The following is a 17,500-nucleotide window of genomic DNA, read 5'->3' as shown; positions in this document are numbered from 1 at the left end:
CGGAGTAGATAAAACAAGGGACAACTGATGAAGGGAATGTTCTTTATGCTGCCTGTCTCGTTTCTCTGTTTGTTTCTTTCGTTGCTTGACAAAATGTTCGTTTTGTATGGTTCTGTTTTTTATGTTCTCGTTTTTCATTTTGTCTACGTTTTTTTGATGTCCTTACCCATATATACATGTATATATACATATATATGTAGGTATGTACATATATGTATGTATATATGCATATATTCATATATCACTTATATTATCTTATATACATAGATAAAATGAGGAGGCACATTGCTTAGTCTTTACGATGTTGGAGTCATGACCACAGTATTGTAATTTCGATATCTTGACTGAGAACTGAGAGTGATGCCCTGTGTTGTTGAGCAAAGCACTTTACTTCACGTTGCTCCCGTTCACTCGGTTTGTAAGAATGAACACTCTTGTAACAGACTGGTGTCCCGACCAAGGAGGAATATATACGCCAGAGAATCCGAGAAACCGGACCTGTGCCCCTTACGGAATGTTGTAAATTTAACAAACTCGGACGCGGGAAGACCTTCAGCTGCGCTGGTCCTAGACGTCACATTTGAAAGCACATTGAGATGTGGGCGATGTCATTGGATATGAACTCCAATATTGCCATTCTCTGAATGGTGGAAATGAATTCATTCTTATATTGGAACATCGCACGGTTCATTTGCTGATGAGCGTAAAACTTGGTCAAGCTACAATTAAATAGATAAATTCGAAGAAATAGCAACAAATAAAACATAGTCGGGTAAAGCCATTTTTAACATGTTTTTCCTATGCTCTAACGATTATATCAGATGGTCTCCTTGTCATCGACATATGCTAATACAAACCTCTAAAATGTTACCAAATTACCCGTGCCGATTTCCGATTGTGTGGTGTTTATTTCCAGTTTATGTTTCTAACGGGCGACTAAGAAAATTTCACATAAAATTTACGAATCTTTCGCAGATAACATCTAAAGATATACTATTTTGTCCACACTGTAGAATGAACAAAATATATAGAAATTCCTGTAGTGGTTTTGAAGGTCCAGTCTGATAATCTAATACCTCATCTAAAGAACTGTTTCATACACCTTTCGTTTTATATGAGATTCTAACAGATTTTGCAGCTTAACATCAGAAATTAAATTCATCTATTCATTCTTTATTGATGTTATCTATCATTACTTGTAACTGAGGGATTAATTAAAAATTTCCGAATCTGTTTTTTTAGTTAAATTTAATGATAATTTTGTTCTAATGTCAACTCACCGTTTCAGTTTCCTCATTTCTATTGTGACTTTTATCAAATATTTTTGTAAACTTTCCTCAGAATAAAAATATTTCTGTCGTCTGTCAATAAAAAAATACTTTTATATTTTTGGAAGGCGTGAGCCCTGGCGGTAGGTATTGTAAGGGAGATAATCACTTCTAGGTCCATATTAAAGCACGGCATCTTGCGAAGTTTAATTCTTGATTTTAAGAATACTGAAGAAGATGCTTAAAATATACGTATTTATTAATATTTTCTACTCATTACAAAGATCCTAATTACCTTTCAGTTATTGGAAGCTTGTATAACGCCAGTTCATCCTTATATTAAATCATCATCATAACGCTAAATTAAACGTTTTACGAAGCGAGAGAGAGTTTAGAATACTTTTCTGTTCTCTGCATCTTTCATTTAATTACAAAATGAACAATTTCGAGCCTAATATCGATTCATGATGTGTTCGACAATTAAGTTCCATACATGATGACTTATGCTCTCCTATCTCTACAAATTGTCCTACGCCTCATAAATAGCTTCCTAACCAATTAACACCAAATTGATACCATACCTTTCCAATTTATCGAGTAACGTATTGTGATGAACACCACACAAAACATATTTAGATCTAAAAATACTCCCACTGGATACTCTTTTTGACTACACAATTAGTAATTTCATCAATTAATTATATTAGAGCCAAAGAGGTTGACCTACTCGTTCCGAATCTATATTGACTGTCAATCACTAATTCGTGCTTTGTAATGAATTTATTATTTCTTTCAGAAAAAAGAATGTTCAAAATATCTTGGAAAAATGGGAAACTAATGAAACAAACCTATAATTTGTAAAATGATGTGTATATCTAATTTTATCGAATGATATAATAACTTCAGCAATTATTCGTTTCATTGACAAATCTACAAGTTCTTAGAAAGAAGTTACAGACGTGAGCTATTAATTCTGCAGTTCCTTCGGTGACTTCCTTTACTATTTCCACATCAAGTTCTTTCCATAAAAATTCTTTTTTCTTACATTTACATCTAATATATATCATTTACTTTCTTCGGGTGTTCTAAGAAAACTAAAGCTCAGATTTCTCTTCGCTCAATCATGATCAGTCCCTTCTTTGGTTGTTTCTAAGCAATTGTTTTCTTTCTGTTCATTACACAAAGGCTTTATTAAAACCCTGAACAAATACACTATCGATATAGTTAATGATCTTGCCGTTACCAAAAGAGTACTGAAAATCAGTCGAGTTCTTACAGCCATCACTAAACAACGCTGTCTAACACAATCCTCATATCTGTAACGCTTTTATTTCGATTGTTCTTCAGTATTATATAATCTTAAATATTCTTATGATAACACTAAATTGATATTCATATTTCAAAAATTTCTTTTCTATATCCTATTAGTTCTATAATTTATGAATGTTTCAATATAGTGTATTTTTCTCTCACGTATTTTGTAATAGCTTTATCATCCAAAGACTGACTACATTTCAATTTTCTACAACATTCTTTTATATGCTTCTTTCTTATTGTCGAACAATCATTTAGATATGATTTGGAATGTTTCATGTGCTTCTCGATACAATTTTCGTATCGTATTTTCCAATATTGTGTTAGTAATTCACTTTGGAAAGCATAGCGTCTACAACATTCTTATAATTGCCACCAAGGCAAATGATTCCAGAATCCAGATGTGAGAACGCTGTCCAAACCGTCTTCAAAGTGGCAATTCAGGGCATGCCCCTTCTTTATGCTTCTAATTTCGACTGCGACTTTGATAATCAGTCATAGCTATGCATAAACACACGAACCTTTGCAACACCCATTCTCCTCTTCTTGACGGATGGTCATAGCGTTATAGCTGAGTAGAAATTGAGTATTGTGTCTGTATTGAGGAAACTTAACATGATTATAGTAATTAATCTAATGAGTTGTGAAAGTATGAAAAAGAGTCCCTAAATTATGTTTTTTAAGTTGTTGTGATTATTAAATGTAAACAAAAATTGTTAAGGTTGCGCTTTTACTGATAATTCCGTACTTTCCATATTCGTAGTTTAACTTGTATAAGGTAAACCTGTGTCTTCTTATCACTGTTTGAAAAAAAACAAGAACTTCGAATTTACTGTCGCCATTATATATATATGTATATATATTAACAGTTATTGCCAAGCCAATATGGCAGTCCCAAAAATAGGACGAATGCTGCCGTTGATTATATATATATATATATACATATATACATGCGTATACATATACATATATATTTATACACATACACACACGTACGTTCTTCAACACACGCACGCACACTCATTCACTCTTTCACTCACACACACGTATATCTATATATGTATGCGCCTCAGTGTTTGTGTGAAGGTATGCATATATATACTTACATACTCATCCGGTGAACGTTTCAAGAAAGTTATATAACAAATAGGTTAATATGAACGAGAGCAATGATAATTCTAATAAATAATGTATTCTTTTATAGACTTATATATCTTGAACGTAACATTACCATGCTATATTCGGACATATTTCTGTCAAAAATGTTCCATGAACTAAGCCAACCGAATGACATTCTTTGTACCACCAGGCTATTTTCATTTACGTTTATAGTATTTTATGATGTTTGAAGGATTTATTGGCGTTAGAGCGAATAAAATAGCTTCTAGAAACTTCTACTTTCCATTATCTGCTATATCAGACATTAATCTGCAAATGCAATAAATGTGAAAACATAAGCAATAACATTTATAAAACTGAGAGGGGTCAAAGTCTAAGTTTCTTAGTTAATTTTAGTCATCTTACCTGAGGTCAAACGTGGATAGTGACTTCGAAGCTAAACCTTCTATCTCTGTGATGTCGTCTTTCTGTATGTCCGGGGATATAAGATTATTGCTTCTTTTTACGGATGCCCGAGATAAACAATGTAAATTTATTTTGAAACTTTCATTGTATTTCGTGAACTTTTAAAATGAATAATGAATCGTATTCATATATTTGTATATACTTATAGTTTAGATTTCTAAATGTTATTTTATTATGTTTGTGTCTATGGGTGTCGTTTTCTCATTTGCTAATTCGTTGGCCTTCCTGTTTTCCGTAGCTAGATTCGATGGTAGATCCAGGTTGTCGAGTGTTTCTTCTTTTTAAAATCTCTTTTTAAAAATTACTGCAGTGTTATTAAATACTTATTGGTCAATTGGTTGGTGTATCTGACATTGATAATATTCTCGTTGTCTAAAATCGGAAGAATACGAAAGTTAGATTTCGGTGCCCAAAGAACCCAAACCAATCAACAGCTTTAAATAACCGTTTATGTAGCACACAGTCAAAATCAAATATAACGGCAACTGATCAAAACCATGTCTTTAAAATGGGAGCTGACGTAAGCTCGTGTTCTTTCAAGGCAATAGTTATGTAGGAGGACTAAATATGAAGTGAAACATCGAAGTAACAAGTGATACATTCAAAGCAAGATTCACACATCCATCACATATTTATGGAGTGCTGCGTCTTGAGTTCAAACCTCGCCGAGGTCAATATAGTTTTTTTTATCCAATCTAAATCGACCAATCGATATGTATAAAGTACTGACGTATTAGATTTATCTCTTCGTCTCCCTCATATTTTTCTCAATAGCAGATTTCCTAAAGCCGGTGGATAAACACAGTGCTTGGTGGGCGGGTATTTTTTCAGGCAGACCTCAGTACATCGAATAACTAGTGGGCAGCTTCAGTAGGACACACCTCTTTGCTGTTGTAGTGCCTTTGTGTTGTGTTTCTGGTCAAAGCGAAAACGGCGTGGGCCTTATCATCGCAATTCGTAAAACAAATCACACGCATTTGTTTCATCCACTTCGTTTCATGTACACATCCACATGTACACACACAAACACAAACACAGACATGTGGTATACATGTAGCTAGGTATGAGTTTTGTATATATATATGTGTCAGCTCGATAGGAAAAAAAAAAGACATACGTGCAATCAAAATATATTTATGTAAATTAAAATCAGCTGGGAATAAAAATACTAAGTCTATACAGGGAAGGAATAAACGGAGTCGAGTTATGAAACACGTTATCAAGCAATTTGCTGCCATTTTACTTCGTGGCATGGCGCACGCTACGGAACGTTCTGCTTGTTCTGCTTTGTGAAGTGAATTTCTCATTGGGATATGTAAAAAAGGAGAGAATACTTATGTTAACCATCGGTATAACGATATGAGTCACGTAAGGGAGATATATAACACAAATTGGACCGTGGAATGTACAAAAATACATTTTATATCCAAACAGTTGAAATTATCTTTGGTGGAAAACGTATCTCAAAGTATTCAACATTCTTTACTATTCTAGGTACAAGACCTGAAATTTTTGGGGAGGGGCCAGTCGATTAGATGGACAGCAGTACGCAACTGGTACTTAATTTATCGATCTTTAAAGGATGAAAGGCAAAGTCGACCTCCATAGTGAATTCACCGCATACTAACATAACAGGAATCATACATACTCACTACACACACACACATGAAAACGCATGCACACAGATACTTGCACATATACTCACACACATACGTGCACACATCTATAGCATACAATACGTTTGAAGCACACGTATGCATAAAATCAATTGTACAACTGCAAGCTATTACATAAGAGCAACATGAAATAAAGTGTCTTGCTCAAGAACACAACGCGTCGCCAGGAATTGAACTCATGACCTTACGTGTCTGTGTCTGTGTAAGCGTATATATACTTATATGCATATTTATATATAAATATATATATATATATATATATATATATATATATTTATATTCACATTTATGTGCAGGTAATTATTTGTGTATGCATGTGTCTGGTGCGTGGGCTGAGTGTTGGAGAGGAGATAATTTATCTGTTACTGAAGGAGAAATAATGATTATCAGTCGAATAGATTAGGGAGAAAAAGCCTAAATTCTAATTCATGTAGATGCATATAATAAAATGAGGCTGCAGATGAAATAACACACACACACACATATATATATATATATATAGATAGATAGATCCTTATATTATCTCAAAAGGGCAGATTTGGCAGTAGAGAGCAGTCGAGTGATCGGTAAGTAATGCACTGGTATTTATACTTTCGTAGCTTCAGCAGCCTAAGTTGAAATGATTTTCGTAGGAGTTGAAGTTAAGTTTTACAGGTTCTTAATCAAATACACAATATACATTGCACGACAAAGGCATCGAGCAGGTAGAAACGTTAGCACACCGGGCTATTTCGTCTGTCTTTACGTTCTGAGTTCAAATTCCGCCGAGGTCGACTTGGCCTTTCATCCTTTCATGGTCGATTAAATAACTTAATCCCTTTGTCTGTCCATGTTTGTCCCCTCTCTGTTTAGCCCCCTGTGGGCAATAAAGAAATATATATCGATTCCAGCATTTACCTTATTTTGACGAACGATTGTTTCTTTCTGTAAATTGAATGCATTATTATTTATACTAATAGCAGTGATAGCAGTTATAATAATAATAGGAACAACAATAATAATAATAATAATAATAATAATAGGAACAATAATAATAATAATAATAATAATAATAATAATAATAGGAACAATAATAATAATAATAATAATAATAATAGGAACAATAATAATGATAATAATAATAGGAACAATAATAATAATAATAATAATAATAGGAACAATAATAATGATAATAATAATAGGAACAATAATAATAATAATAGGAACAATAATAATGATAATAATAATAGGAACAATAATAATAGTTTCAAATTTTGCCACAAGGGCAGCTTGGGGAGGGTGAGGATGAGTCGATTACATCGACCCTAGGGTTCAACTGGGACTTATTTTATCGATCCAAAGAGGATGAAGGCCAAAGTCGACCTCGGCGGAATTTGAACTCAGAACATAGCAACGGGCAAAATTACCATCAAGCATTTCGTCCAGCGTGCTAACGATTCTGCCAGCTCGCCACCTTAATAATGCTAATAATACTACCAATAATAATAACAACAACAACAACAATAATAATAATAATAATAATAATAATAATAATAATAATAATAATAATAATAATAATTATTATTATTATTATTATTATTACAACAACAACAATAATAACCTGAGACAGTACTGGGTTGACGTCCTCTAACGTTAACTATGCCTTAAGGGGAGGAGTCCTTTTTAGACTTGGTTAGCATAGTCTCTCGATAACAACACTACTGTCTTTTTATCTGTAATTTTAAATAAAAGTTTATTGTAGAAGTGCGTTAATGAAATTAGATCTTCAGGTGAATGTCTCTTGGCACATCAAGATAAGTGCGGTTATTACTGCACTACTGTTACAAAGATGGTCAAAGTGACAGCAGAATTGTCATGATATCTGCTAGTCTGGTGAAATGCGATACAGAAAATTAATACATAGATAAAAGGAAAAATAAGATGTTACCAGTTACAGAAGAAAGACCTCTAAGCTAGAAAAAAATATCAGAGTGAAAAAAACAATGGTTGAGCCAGTTGGAGAAGTCAAAAGTCGTGAGAATAGTATAAGATGAAGAATATGGTTAGACAGGAAATTGAAGAGAAAAAAATATGAGAAAGATTAAGTAATCATGAGGTAGAAATATATAGTGATGAAGATAAAAATAAGTTATAGTGGAAAAGAATATTACGGAAGAAAAATGGTGCTTACTTTAAAGATTACAAGAGACAAGAAATGGGGCCAGAACAAAATTGTAAGTTTATATGGTAACCGGAAGGAAAAAACCAAGAAAGGGGCCGAAGAAAAACCAAAGCTGAGAATATAAATGATGTAAAATTGTTACTGTTACTGAAGAAATTGTTGAAGTTATGTCGAAAACGGAAAAAGACCCATAGTGGAAAGAGAGAATCGGAAACGAAACTGAGTAGCTTGTTTTGTAAGGATGCATGTTGTAATTGAAAAGAAGACGGCGAAGAAAAGTATTCTAAAGAATGTATAACATCAGGAATAATGGGTCACATGATGATAAATAAGAGATGAAACAAAATATAATGCGAATTCGGTTAAATTCACGATTCCAGTAAAGAATAAATCAATATTAGAAGAGAAGGCTCTTCAGAAATATTGGAAGGAAATTTGACCAACCGCTGAACGTACTGACGTTGCTGTCTCTCTCTATGCTGCTATTGTTATGAGTCTCAATCGGTACTTATTGTCCAATATATTGGTCAGTGATTGCTTCAATTAATTTCAGATGACACACAAATGGTCGCCCTTGCATGGTTAAAGCACAAGTACATCAAATGTTTTCTTAAATGTATTTGCAGAAATATTGGAATAAACACACAAACAATCACAGGGATAGAAATAGAGAGAGGGGAGAAAAGTGGGGGAAGAGTTTATCGTAATTCAGGACGGCCAAATTTGCGTTTCCAACAGGAACCAGCTGGAGTCCAACATCTTCTTTCATGTCATATTTGGGAAAGCGAAAGTTGTAATGTTGCCATTGTCCCGTCCTTGTGGCTATTATTGTCGGAACCTTTAAATATCTCAATCATCTCAGAAACAGTGAATAAATCACTATTGATGTAATTGTTGCATTGTTGAATTGAATGGAGTCGCTTGAAACGATCGTACTGCAATCCCTCTGGATATCCTGTTGCTTATTTTGATATATATATATATATATATATATATATATATATATTTATACAAGTGAAGAACGCGACAGCATAAACATACATACATACACACACATACATACGTATACACATACACACATACACATAGACATACTCTTTCAGGCAGTGCTCCAGCGTGGCCGCAGTCAGATGACAGAAACAAGTAAACGAACAAAAGAATACACAAACACACACGCACACAGATATATATATATATCTATATAATTTTATATGTATGTATGAATGTATGAATTTATGAGTGTGTGTGTGTATTTTTGTACGCATGTATGTATGTGTCTATAAGTAGCGATGTGGAAAAACTTCATTTGAAAACTAGGAAATATATAGTATATAAGGTTGAAAGGAAAAATATCAATATGCAGATATTGGTTTCAAATGGATTTGTTTGATGTCATAAACATTTAGAATGTAGCGAGCAGGTACCTGTTAAGGTATCATGATTAAAGCGGATTTGAGAGAGAGAGAGAGAGAGAGAGAGAGAGAGAGAGAGAGAGAGAGAGAGAGAGAGAGAGAACGACTGAGAACGAGCGATTGAAATGAGAGAGCTAGCCGAGAAGCGAGACTTTGAGATGGACGGAGGGAGAAAACAGGGGCTTAGAGAGATGGAGAGATGGAGAGAGAGAGAGAGAGAAAGATAGAGAGAGAGAGAGAGATAGATAGAGAGAGAGAGAGAGAGAGAGAGAGAGAATATAATAAACATGGACTCAGATCATATAAAAAATGTACTATAATACATAGTATAAACTATATTTACAGAAACATACCACATAGGCTTGTTAATAAATGTGTTATATAAAAAAATAACAAGTTTTAAATATACATTCATACATACATATATATTCATATATACAAATAAATATATAAAAAACAAATATATATCATACACACACATACACACACTCAGGCGCACATACACACATATATGCATATTTATATTGTATACACAGAAACCTGTTTTCTTTTTCAGCATAATGTCCAGTATATATTTTATGGCTCATAATATTCTATGGGCTAAAACACCTTTCACAATATACAGCCAATTTCATACTCAACCTTACGTAATGATTGCTTTTCTATAGAACAAAACATACAAGATTCATTTGGCATATTTACACTACAGTCCCCCTTTCATTCAATCACATATATACATACATACATATATATATATATATATATATATATATATATATATATATATATATATATATATATATGTATGTATATATAGATATACATGTATATATATATTTGTAATATATATACATATATATATATATATATATATATATATATACATATATATATGTGTGTATGTGTGTGCTTGTGTGTGTATATACTGATTTATGTGTGTAGATATATGCATTGATTTAGCTATTTATTTGGTGTGTGTAACCTTTCTGCGTGTTTTTCTGCTTGTTTTCCCACTGTGAAAAACAGGGTTAAAAAAAAAACCATTATTATTTTCATTATTATTAGTAATAGTAATGGGAGTTTTAGTTCTTTATCAATTATAGCTAAATTTATGATACTGGGAGATAAGTTTATTATCGAAATGAAGCAATGAAGAGAAGAATGGCAGATTCTACCGATTTACTGGTGACACCTTTTGCCTGATGTAATTACCAGTAATACATAAACCACAATCTACCTGATAATGTCAACGCACGATGACGCAATTTCAGATAAATAACTTAGAACACAAATATATATATATATATATATAATATACACCTTTATATATATGTGTATATATATGTATGTACATACACGCACATGAATACATAACCTAAGAATGAATATATTAAATTTCTAAGATGCGCCCGCTGCGGTAATCAAAAACTATTTAACGTGTTGCCTTATTCTGCAATGCTACGTTTTCATTCTTCTTTCGTTCATTTGTTGTCTATAAAACAATTTTCCGCTATGAATGTCCATACATTCTTTATTCTTTCAAATTAGTCGAAGCAGAATGGTGGAAGAAAAGATATACATTGTAGAAATTTGGCTTTTATGTTATTTCGCATATACAAATTGCGTATAGATTCTGAAGACTAATTTGCGTTTTCGAAGATAGAGATGATTATTCATCCTGCAAATGGAAAAAAAATTTCGAATGTGTAGTAATCAGAACTTTTATTTTTCGCGTAGAATTTAATATCATAATTGAAGATTGCGCGTTCAAACCAGCTCTATGCAAGAGAATGTCAAAAGCAGAGACTCAACTAGTATTAGGCTATCAGGTTTAATAAGTATTATAGCTGACTCATATCGACGATAAGAAGCAAAAAATTTACGATAGAAAAATCTGCATAATGAATTTCAAACGTACGTGATTTGTCCAAAATATAATGCAAAGATGGGCATCAATTCTCATCTATGGGCGCATGCTATTCAGAGTGATCAAGCTGGTTGAGTGACACCTCCATAACACTAACCCTACTTTCTCATTGCATGAAGTGACGTGTTGTCATTCAGTCTTTGTCGAAAGGGCTGTGGAAGTCGTGAACATTCGCAAAAGGACACAGCGTGCTTTTGTTGACAAAGCAAGGTGCGGAGTTGGACGAAAATCAGCAATAGTGAAAACCATCAACTACGACTACTGACGAATCGCCGGCAAGTGGACGAAATCATTCGTGCTGACAAACGATTCGCAATCCGTAAGCTTGCTGAACAATTCAATTGATTTACTGGAAGCTTTTAAAGTCAATGAAGACACTTTTTCTTTGTCTGATGAAACTTTGGTGTCTCTTTAAGACCTGAAAAGGAAGACATAATTCAAGGAATGGCTGCAAATCTCTTATCCAGGACTTTAGAAGTTTTGCAAGTTCCAGCGATCGATACAGGAAGTGATGGTGACAATGTTTGGATGACAAAGGCATCATTCGCTTTGATTTTCTTGAAAGTATCTGTACCGTGACGAGCGAGCGCTTCATTGAGACATCACAAAGACTATCATTAGGCGGAAGTGACCGAAGAAGAGTTCGTAAATGATACGCATCATGACAAAGTACGAAGACATATTACGTTGGCAACAAGCCAGGCAACCGGTATATTGGGTTGGGCACAGGTCCCCCAATCCACCGCGTGGTCCCGATCTCGTCCCACCGCACCACCGACACTCACCTCTGCTCGGTCTCACGAAGGACAATATTTTTGGAGAACGATCTGGTGACGCAGATGCGTTGGAATTGGTTGAGAGGAAGTAGACAAAACAGTGCACAACTAAAGTCTTTCAAAGAAGATTTGAGGATTGGATTTAACGATGGCATAAATATATTTCTTGTGATGGAGATTATAACGAATAGACGATTTGTAAAAAGGAAGCAACATTTACAATTTGAACTACCTACGCCTCTAAATAAAACTGTTTTGTATTGAAATTTTTAGAACCTTTGTATGGCTTAGTTTTGCTTGCATGTATGTACGTATGTGCATTTGTTTATAATGTGTAAAAAAAAACAAACAATACTCATATTTTCTATACATCTCAAATACCCGATTTCTATATCAGAATGTTAACACCATGTCTAACATACACTAATAAGTTTTATTACAATATCTATACGTATATATACACAGACATACAAATACGCACACGCACTCACACACATACACATATACACACACACGCGCGCGCAACTATATACTCACTCAAAGAATTCTTTCTTATCACGAAACGGCGGTTATTGAGAAAATTGCTTTCAAAGCGAAGATATACTATAGCGTTTGACTGTGGCAATTTTAATCTCTAATATTTCCAATAGCCATATGTTCACAGCGTTTCCATCGCAAAGCAATGAAAGGGCGCAAATTTGCTGTTTTACAATACCAATCGATAAATCAATAAATCTTATACTTATTGAATATTTAACTTGTTTGTTTGATTTTTGTCGCTTCTTCGATTCTCCTCAAAGTAGTGATTATTTAACACGTTTAGAATTTAAGCGTCTTAACGTAACACTGTTACCTATACTAACTTAATATTTTGTTAACGGAAAGAGACAACCTGCAAGAAATGGTAGCTAAATTGCCCTAAATTCAACACCCTATTTCGTTTTTGTATTGAGATTGCAAGATCCTTAATGTAACTGAACTCATGTGTGGAAGCGTATTCTGTTGAATCTCGGTCGGATCATTATGCCCTGGCTGATTGATTGATTGACTGATTGATTGATTGATTGATTGATTGACCGAGCGATTAATCATAGAGTTAATTTGTTAATGTGATTAAATGCTTGACAATTTACATATAAATATATAGAAGTGAGCTAGAATCAATGCGTGTGTTTATTATTGGCATAAAGACCCACCCGAGATAGATCACAAAGCCGTATTATCTATCAAAATTATGAGAGGACAGATCAGAGAAATCAAGCTTGCATACACAAAAAGACAGTTGGAGTCATGTATAATACCTCTTCTTGTTTAGCCTTTACCCAGGGGTGGGGGTGGGGGGATAAACGAACGCCAAATAAAAAAAACAATAACAAAAACAAAAGGATGCTGATTCAAACAAATTTAGCTTTGCGGCTTCTATCGAAGAATCTGTGCCTCTCTGAGTGACCTACTTGCCGTTTCTGTGTGTACATGTTTTTTTTTACCTGTGTGTGTTTGTGTGTCTACGTGAGTGTATGTATATGTGTGTGTGTATCAGTTTGCGTGTTTATTAATATATATTTATGTATATTGTATAAACACACACATACATTCATACATACAGGCGTGCATTCCTATATAACCCACACACCCACAAATACACACGCTATTTGTTATTAAGAGAGCATGCTGCAGAGTTGGTGCCTGGATACAAAATAATGGCGTTGCTGCCTGGAAGCCATCTCTCCGACAACCTCGCAGCCATTCATACAGTCTCATACTTTTTTCACTCTCTACATTACAAACTATTCGATATACAAACAGTACACGAATCGACACGCAGGACGTGAAGGTTTCGTGATCTGCGTACACAACAGGCTATTAGGTTTTGTTATCTATTTTAGTATAAATTTATTGTAATGTGATGCAAGTTTGAATGTAGATAGGTCGGAGTATTTCTCAAACAGGCGAAACTAATCGTTCTTCATATTCTGCGCCTATCACAAAAGATTCCTTAGTTCGAAGGAGTAATTCATAGAGATTTCATATCTTCCGCTTTGCGTTTCTTCCATAACTTTTTATGATTGATATATCTATACATGTATGTCCGTAAGTATGTACATGTGTGCATGCATATATGAATGTATGAACATGGGCGTGTGTGTGTGTGAGTGCGTATATGTGTGTATATAGGCATGTTTGTGTTTGCACGTATGTATGTGTATAATACACATACATATATATACATACATAAATATATACTTTTACATATGTGTGTCTGTACACACACACACACACACACACACACACACACACACACACATATATATATATATATATTTATATCCATACATACATATTTACACACACATGCTCACAAATTATATGCGTGTTCGTATAACTATGTATGTATGTTTGTATGTATGTGTGTATAGTATGTTTGAGTATGTACAGAAAAAGGCAGCTATACACGCAGATATACGCACACACACCAACACACACACACAAACACACACACACACACACACAAACCAACACACACACACGCACACACACACACACACACACACAAAGTTCTATTTTTGTGCAGTTATGTATGTATGCATATAGACATACGTGTGTGCATGCGTGTGCCCATTTGTGACATGTCATATTTCTTTCTAAGAAATGCGTACTCCAAAGGCACCTTGACATACATACATTAATACGTGCATACATACGTACATACACACATACATCTATACATTTAAACATACATACCTTCATACAAGAATACAGAACTCACATTCTTCAAACAAGCGAACAAAACCAGTTTACACACACCGCTAAACTTCTCTTTTATGAAAAACCTCTACACAATCTTCTTAAAGATCATATACATCCCTATTCAAAGAATATATGTAATATTTCCATATCTGAGGCGAATTTCTATGGCTGGAAGCATTTTGATGAAAATAAACATTATATTAGTACATCTCGGTTGAGTGATTCTGTTTTGGCAGAGGCGATAGAATTAAGAAATGCTCCACCAAAAGAGGTATTTCTTTATCCTTTCCAAAATATATTTACTTGTGCCTTAGAACAATTCCTGCGTATTTCTTCCTCCTCATTCTTCCAGTCTTATGAACAATGAATTTTGCGATCAACTCCAGGTGACGTGATCATGTATTCGCAATGATATACAATAACTTCAGATATTTTGTAGAATCTTTGACAGCTTCTGTGTAAGCATCTAATAGAAATGGAATTAAAGATCGATAGATCTATTGTTCCGTTATTGCAAATCATTGGTAAAACAAAGAAAAGTAGTATAAAAAAATATGAAAAGATAATAAAAAGGAAGAACTACATGATATGGAAGCGAGGAATTGAAACCAGAATATTATGCAAATATCGATCTTTGAAGAAAGTACTGAACTTAGGTGGCTCCTGTTAAGCCACAGCTTCGGCCATTGGCGGAAAACCATACAGTCCTTAAGCTATTAAAACAACCTTGTTTGTGTGTATACCCCCATCACTCAATCAGCATTTATATTACTGCTTAGGGCAGAGAGGGTCAGCCGAATAGGCGGAATATTATACAAAAATGCCTTTTTGGTTTCACTTACGTCGCCTTCATTCTAAGTTCAAAACTTAACGAGGTCGACTTCGATTTTTTCATGCTTCGGTGATCGATAAAATATGTTGCTAATATGAAGGTTTATAGACTTATTCTAAAATGTCTGGCTTTGTATCAATACGAAGAATTGTCATTATTGAGCTGGCAGAATCGTAAGAATGCTGGTAAAAATGCATGGCGATATTTCTTCCGACTGACTGCGTTCAGAATCGAAATCCATACGAAGACAACTAGGCATTTCACGCTTCCAGGTTTGATAAACTGAAGTCCCAGTGAACCACGAAGATTGATGGTATTGATAAATTCCTTCCCCTCAAAATTGATAGTCTAATGCTTATATTAGAAGCAATAAATGGGTGCCGAGCCAGCAGAATCGTTACCATGTTGGAAGAATGTTTAGTAGCATTTTTTCGAATTTCGCTGAGGTCGATTTGTTTTTCATCCTTTCGGGGTCGATAGAATAAGTACCAGCTGAGTACTGTGTCTCTGAATTAGACGAGCGCACGCTCTCAACATTTCAGGCTGTGCGTCTATTGAAGAAAATAGAATATTCTTATTATTAAGACTCTGAATAAATAATGATAGAGAGAGGGGGGGGCAACCGCCAGTCTTCTTGATATGCATGGAAAAATCTCAGTCTTCCGAAACAGCTTATTACTCACACCAGAACGAAATGTGTAAATGAATGGTCAAAGTTAAACTTTGGAAACTATGAAAGTTTGACGAAATATAATGGCGTTTAGGTATTTTAAAATGGCTCCAATATATAACACATTGATTCTTACTTCAATAAAAGACAATATTACTCTTCTTACAGCTTAGCCACACGGCGTCCTCGATCGAATAAGGCTTGATTATATATATTCCACCCGTGACAACCCCATCACTTTGTTTAGTGTTATATAGGATTAGAGATATTAAAGTGTCTTTTCATCTTTTAAGCGAATGGGAAGTGATTTGAGACGGATGTAATTGTTCTTTCCAATAAACCGAGAGATGATGTTGAGGTCCTCTGGCTTGTTTACAAAAGAACAATGTCGAATATGGTTGGAATTTAATATGAGTTTCATAATGAGATGCCATTACACACCGCGTCTAGATAATTTGCAGAAAAATATATCCTGTAAATTTAGAATAATTTTATATTTATTTAAGTGTTTCGTAGCTGGTGAAGTGGTGTTAAACATAGACACAATAATTAAGTTAATTTAAGTTAATTTAGTTGATAGCAGTCTTGTGTGGTGATTATGATATCATAAAATATTGAATCAATAGAGTTCCAGCGCTGACTTGTTTTGGTGTCATGTTAAAATGAGTCTAGAATGGGAGATTTGTGCATCATAGATTGAGAACATGACTATACGCGTTTACGTACACACACACTCACACACACACGTACACACATCTACACACATCGCACACACAATTTCACACTTACGTGTGAAAGGAGAGGTACAACTGCATACATCCTGTGACATCCTGTGTAAAAAAAAAACCTATTATCTCTTCGGCCCCATGAAAGAGGGTTTGAGAGGTAAATATTATTCCAGTGACGAGGGAGTGAAAACTGTAGTGAAGAAGTGGCTGAAAGAATAGTCAACATAATTTTACGGGGCAGGGATACATGCTCTCATTCGAAGGTGGAACATTGCTATTGAGAGAAACGGTGACTATGTTGAGAAGTAGGGATGTGATCCACAGAGGACCAGCTTCATTTTGATGTATGATACATGTTCCTGTATTGGTAATTATACCTATCCAAAATAAAATGGCATTAGTTT

The 17,500-nt window shown here is 34.2% G+C and overlaps 1 protein-coding gene and 1 long non-coding RNA gene across 3 annotated transcripts in view; one reads left to right on the top strand and one right to left on the bottom strand.

Annotated features, from left to right (window-relative positions):
- The window catches only part of LOC106869420 (uncharacterized), a 57,643-nt gene extending 52,344 nt beyond the window's left edge, over positions 1-5,299 (bottom strand). Inside the window, exon 1 of one of the 2 annotated variants that reach the window (XR_008265093.1) lies at positions 4,107-5,299. This is a non-coding gene — a long non-coding RNA (uncharacterized LOC106869420). The remainder of the gene's footprint in view (positions 1-4,106) is intronic. The other variant, XR_001409399.2, reaches the window with a different exon arrangement.
- A 1,011-nt stretch (positions 5,300-6,310) lies between these two features.
- LOC106869419 (sarcoplasmic calcium-binding proteins I, III, and IV) overlaps positions 6,311-17,500 on the top strand; it is a 70,351-nt gene continuing 59,161 nt past the window's right edge. The window contains exon 1 of the mRNA XM_014915151.2: positions 6,311-6,408. The gene's annotated coding sequence lies outside the window, so the exon portion shown is untranslated. The remainder of the gene's footprint in view (positions 6,409-17,500) is intronic.

This window comes from Octopus bimaculoides, chromosome 10 (genome assembly GCF_001194135.2).
Source record: "Octopus bimaculoides isolate UCB-OBI-ISO-001 chromosome 10, ASM119413v2, whole genome shotgun sequence".
In the NCBI taxonomy this organism is placed as follows: Eukaryota; Metazoa; Mollusca; class Cephalopoda; order Octopoda; family Octopodidae; genus Octopus; species Octopus bimaculoides.
The sequence above is the reverse complement of the archived record's forward strand: the minus strand, read 5'-3'. Positions and strand labels throughout refer to the sequence as shown.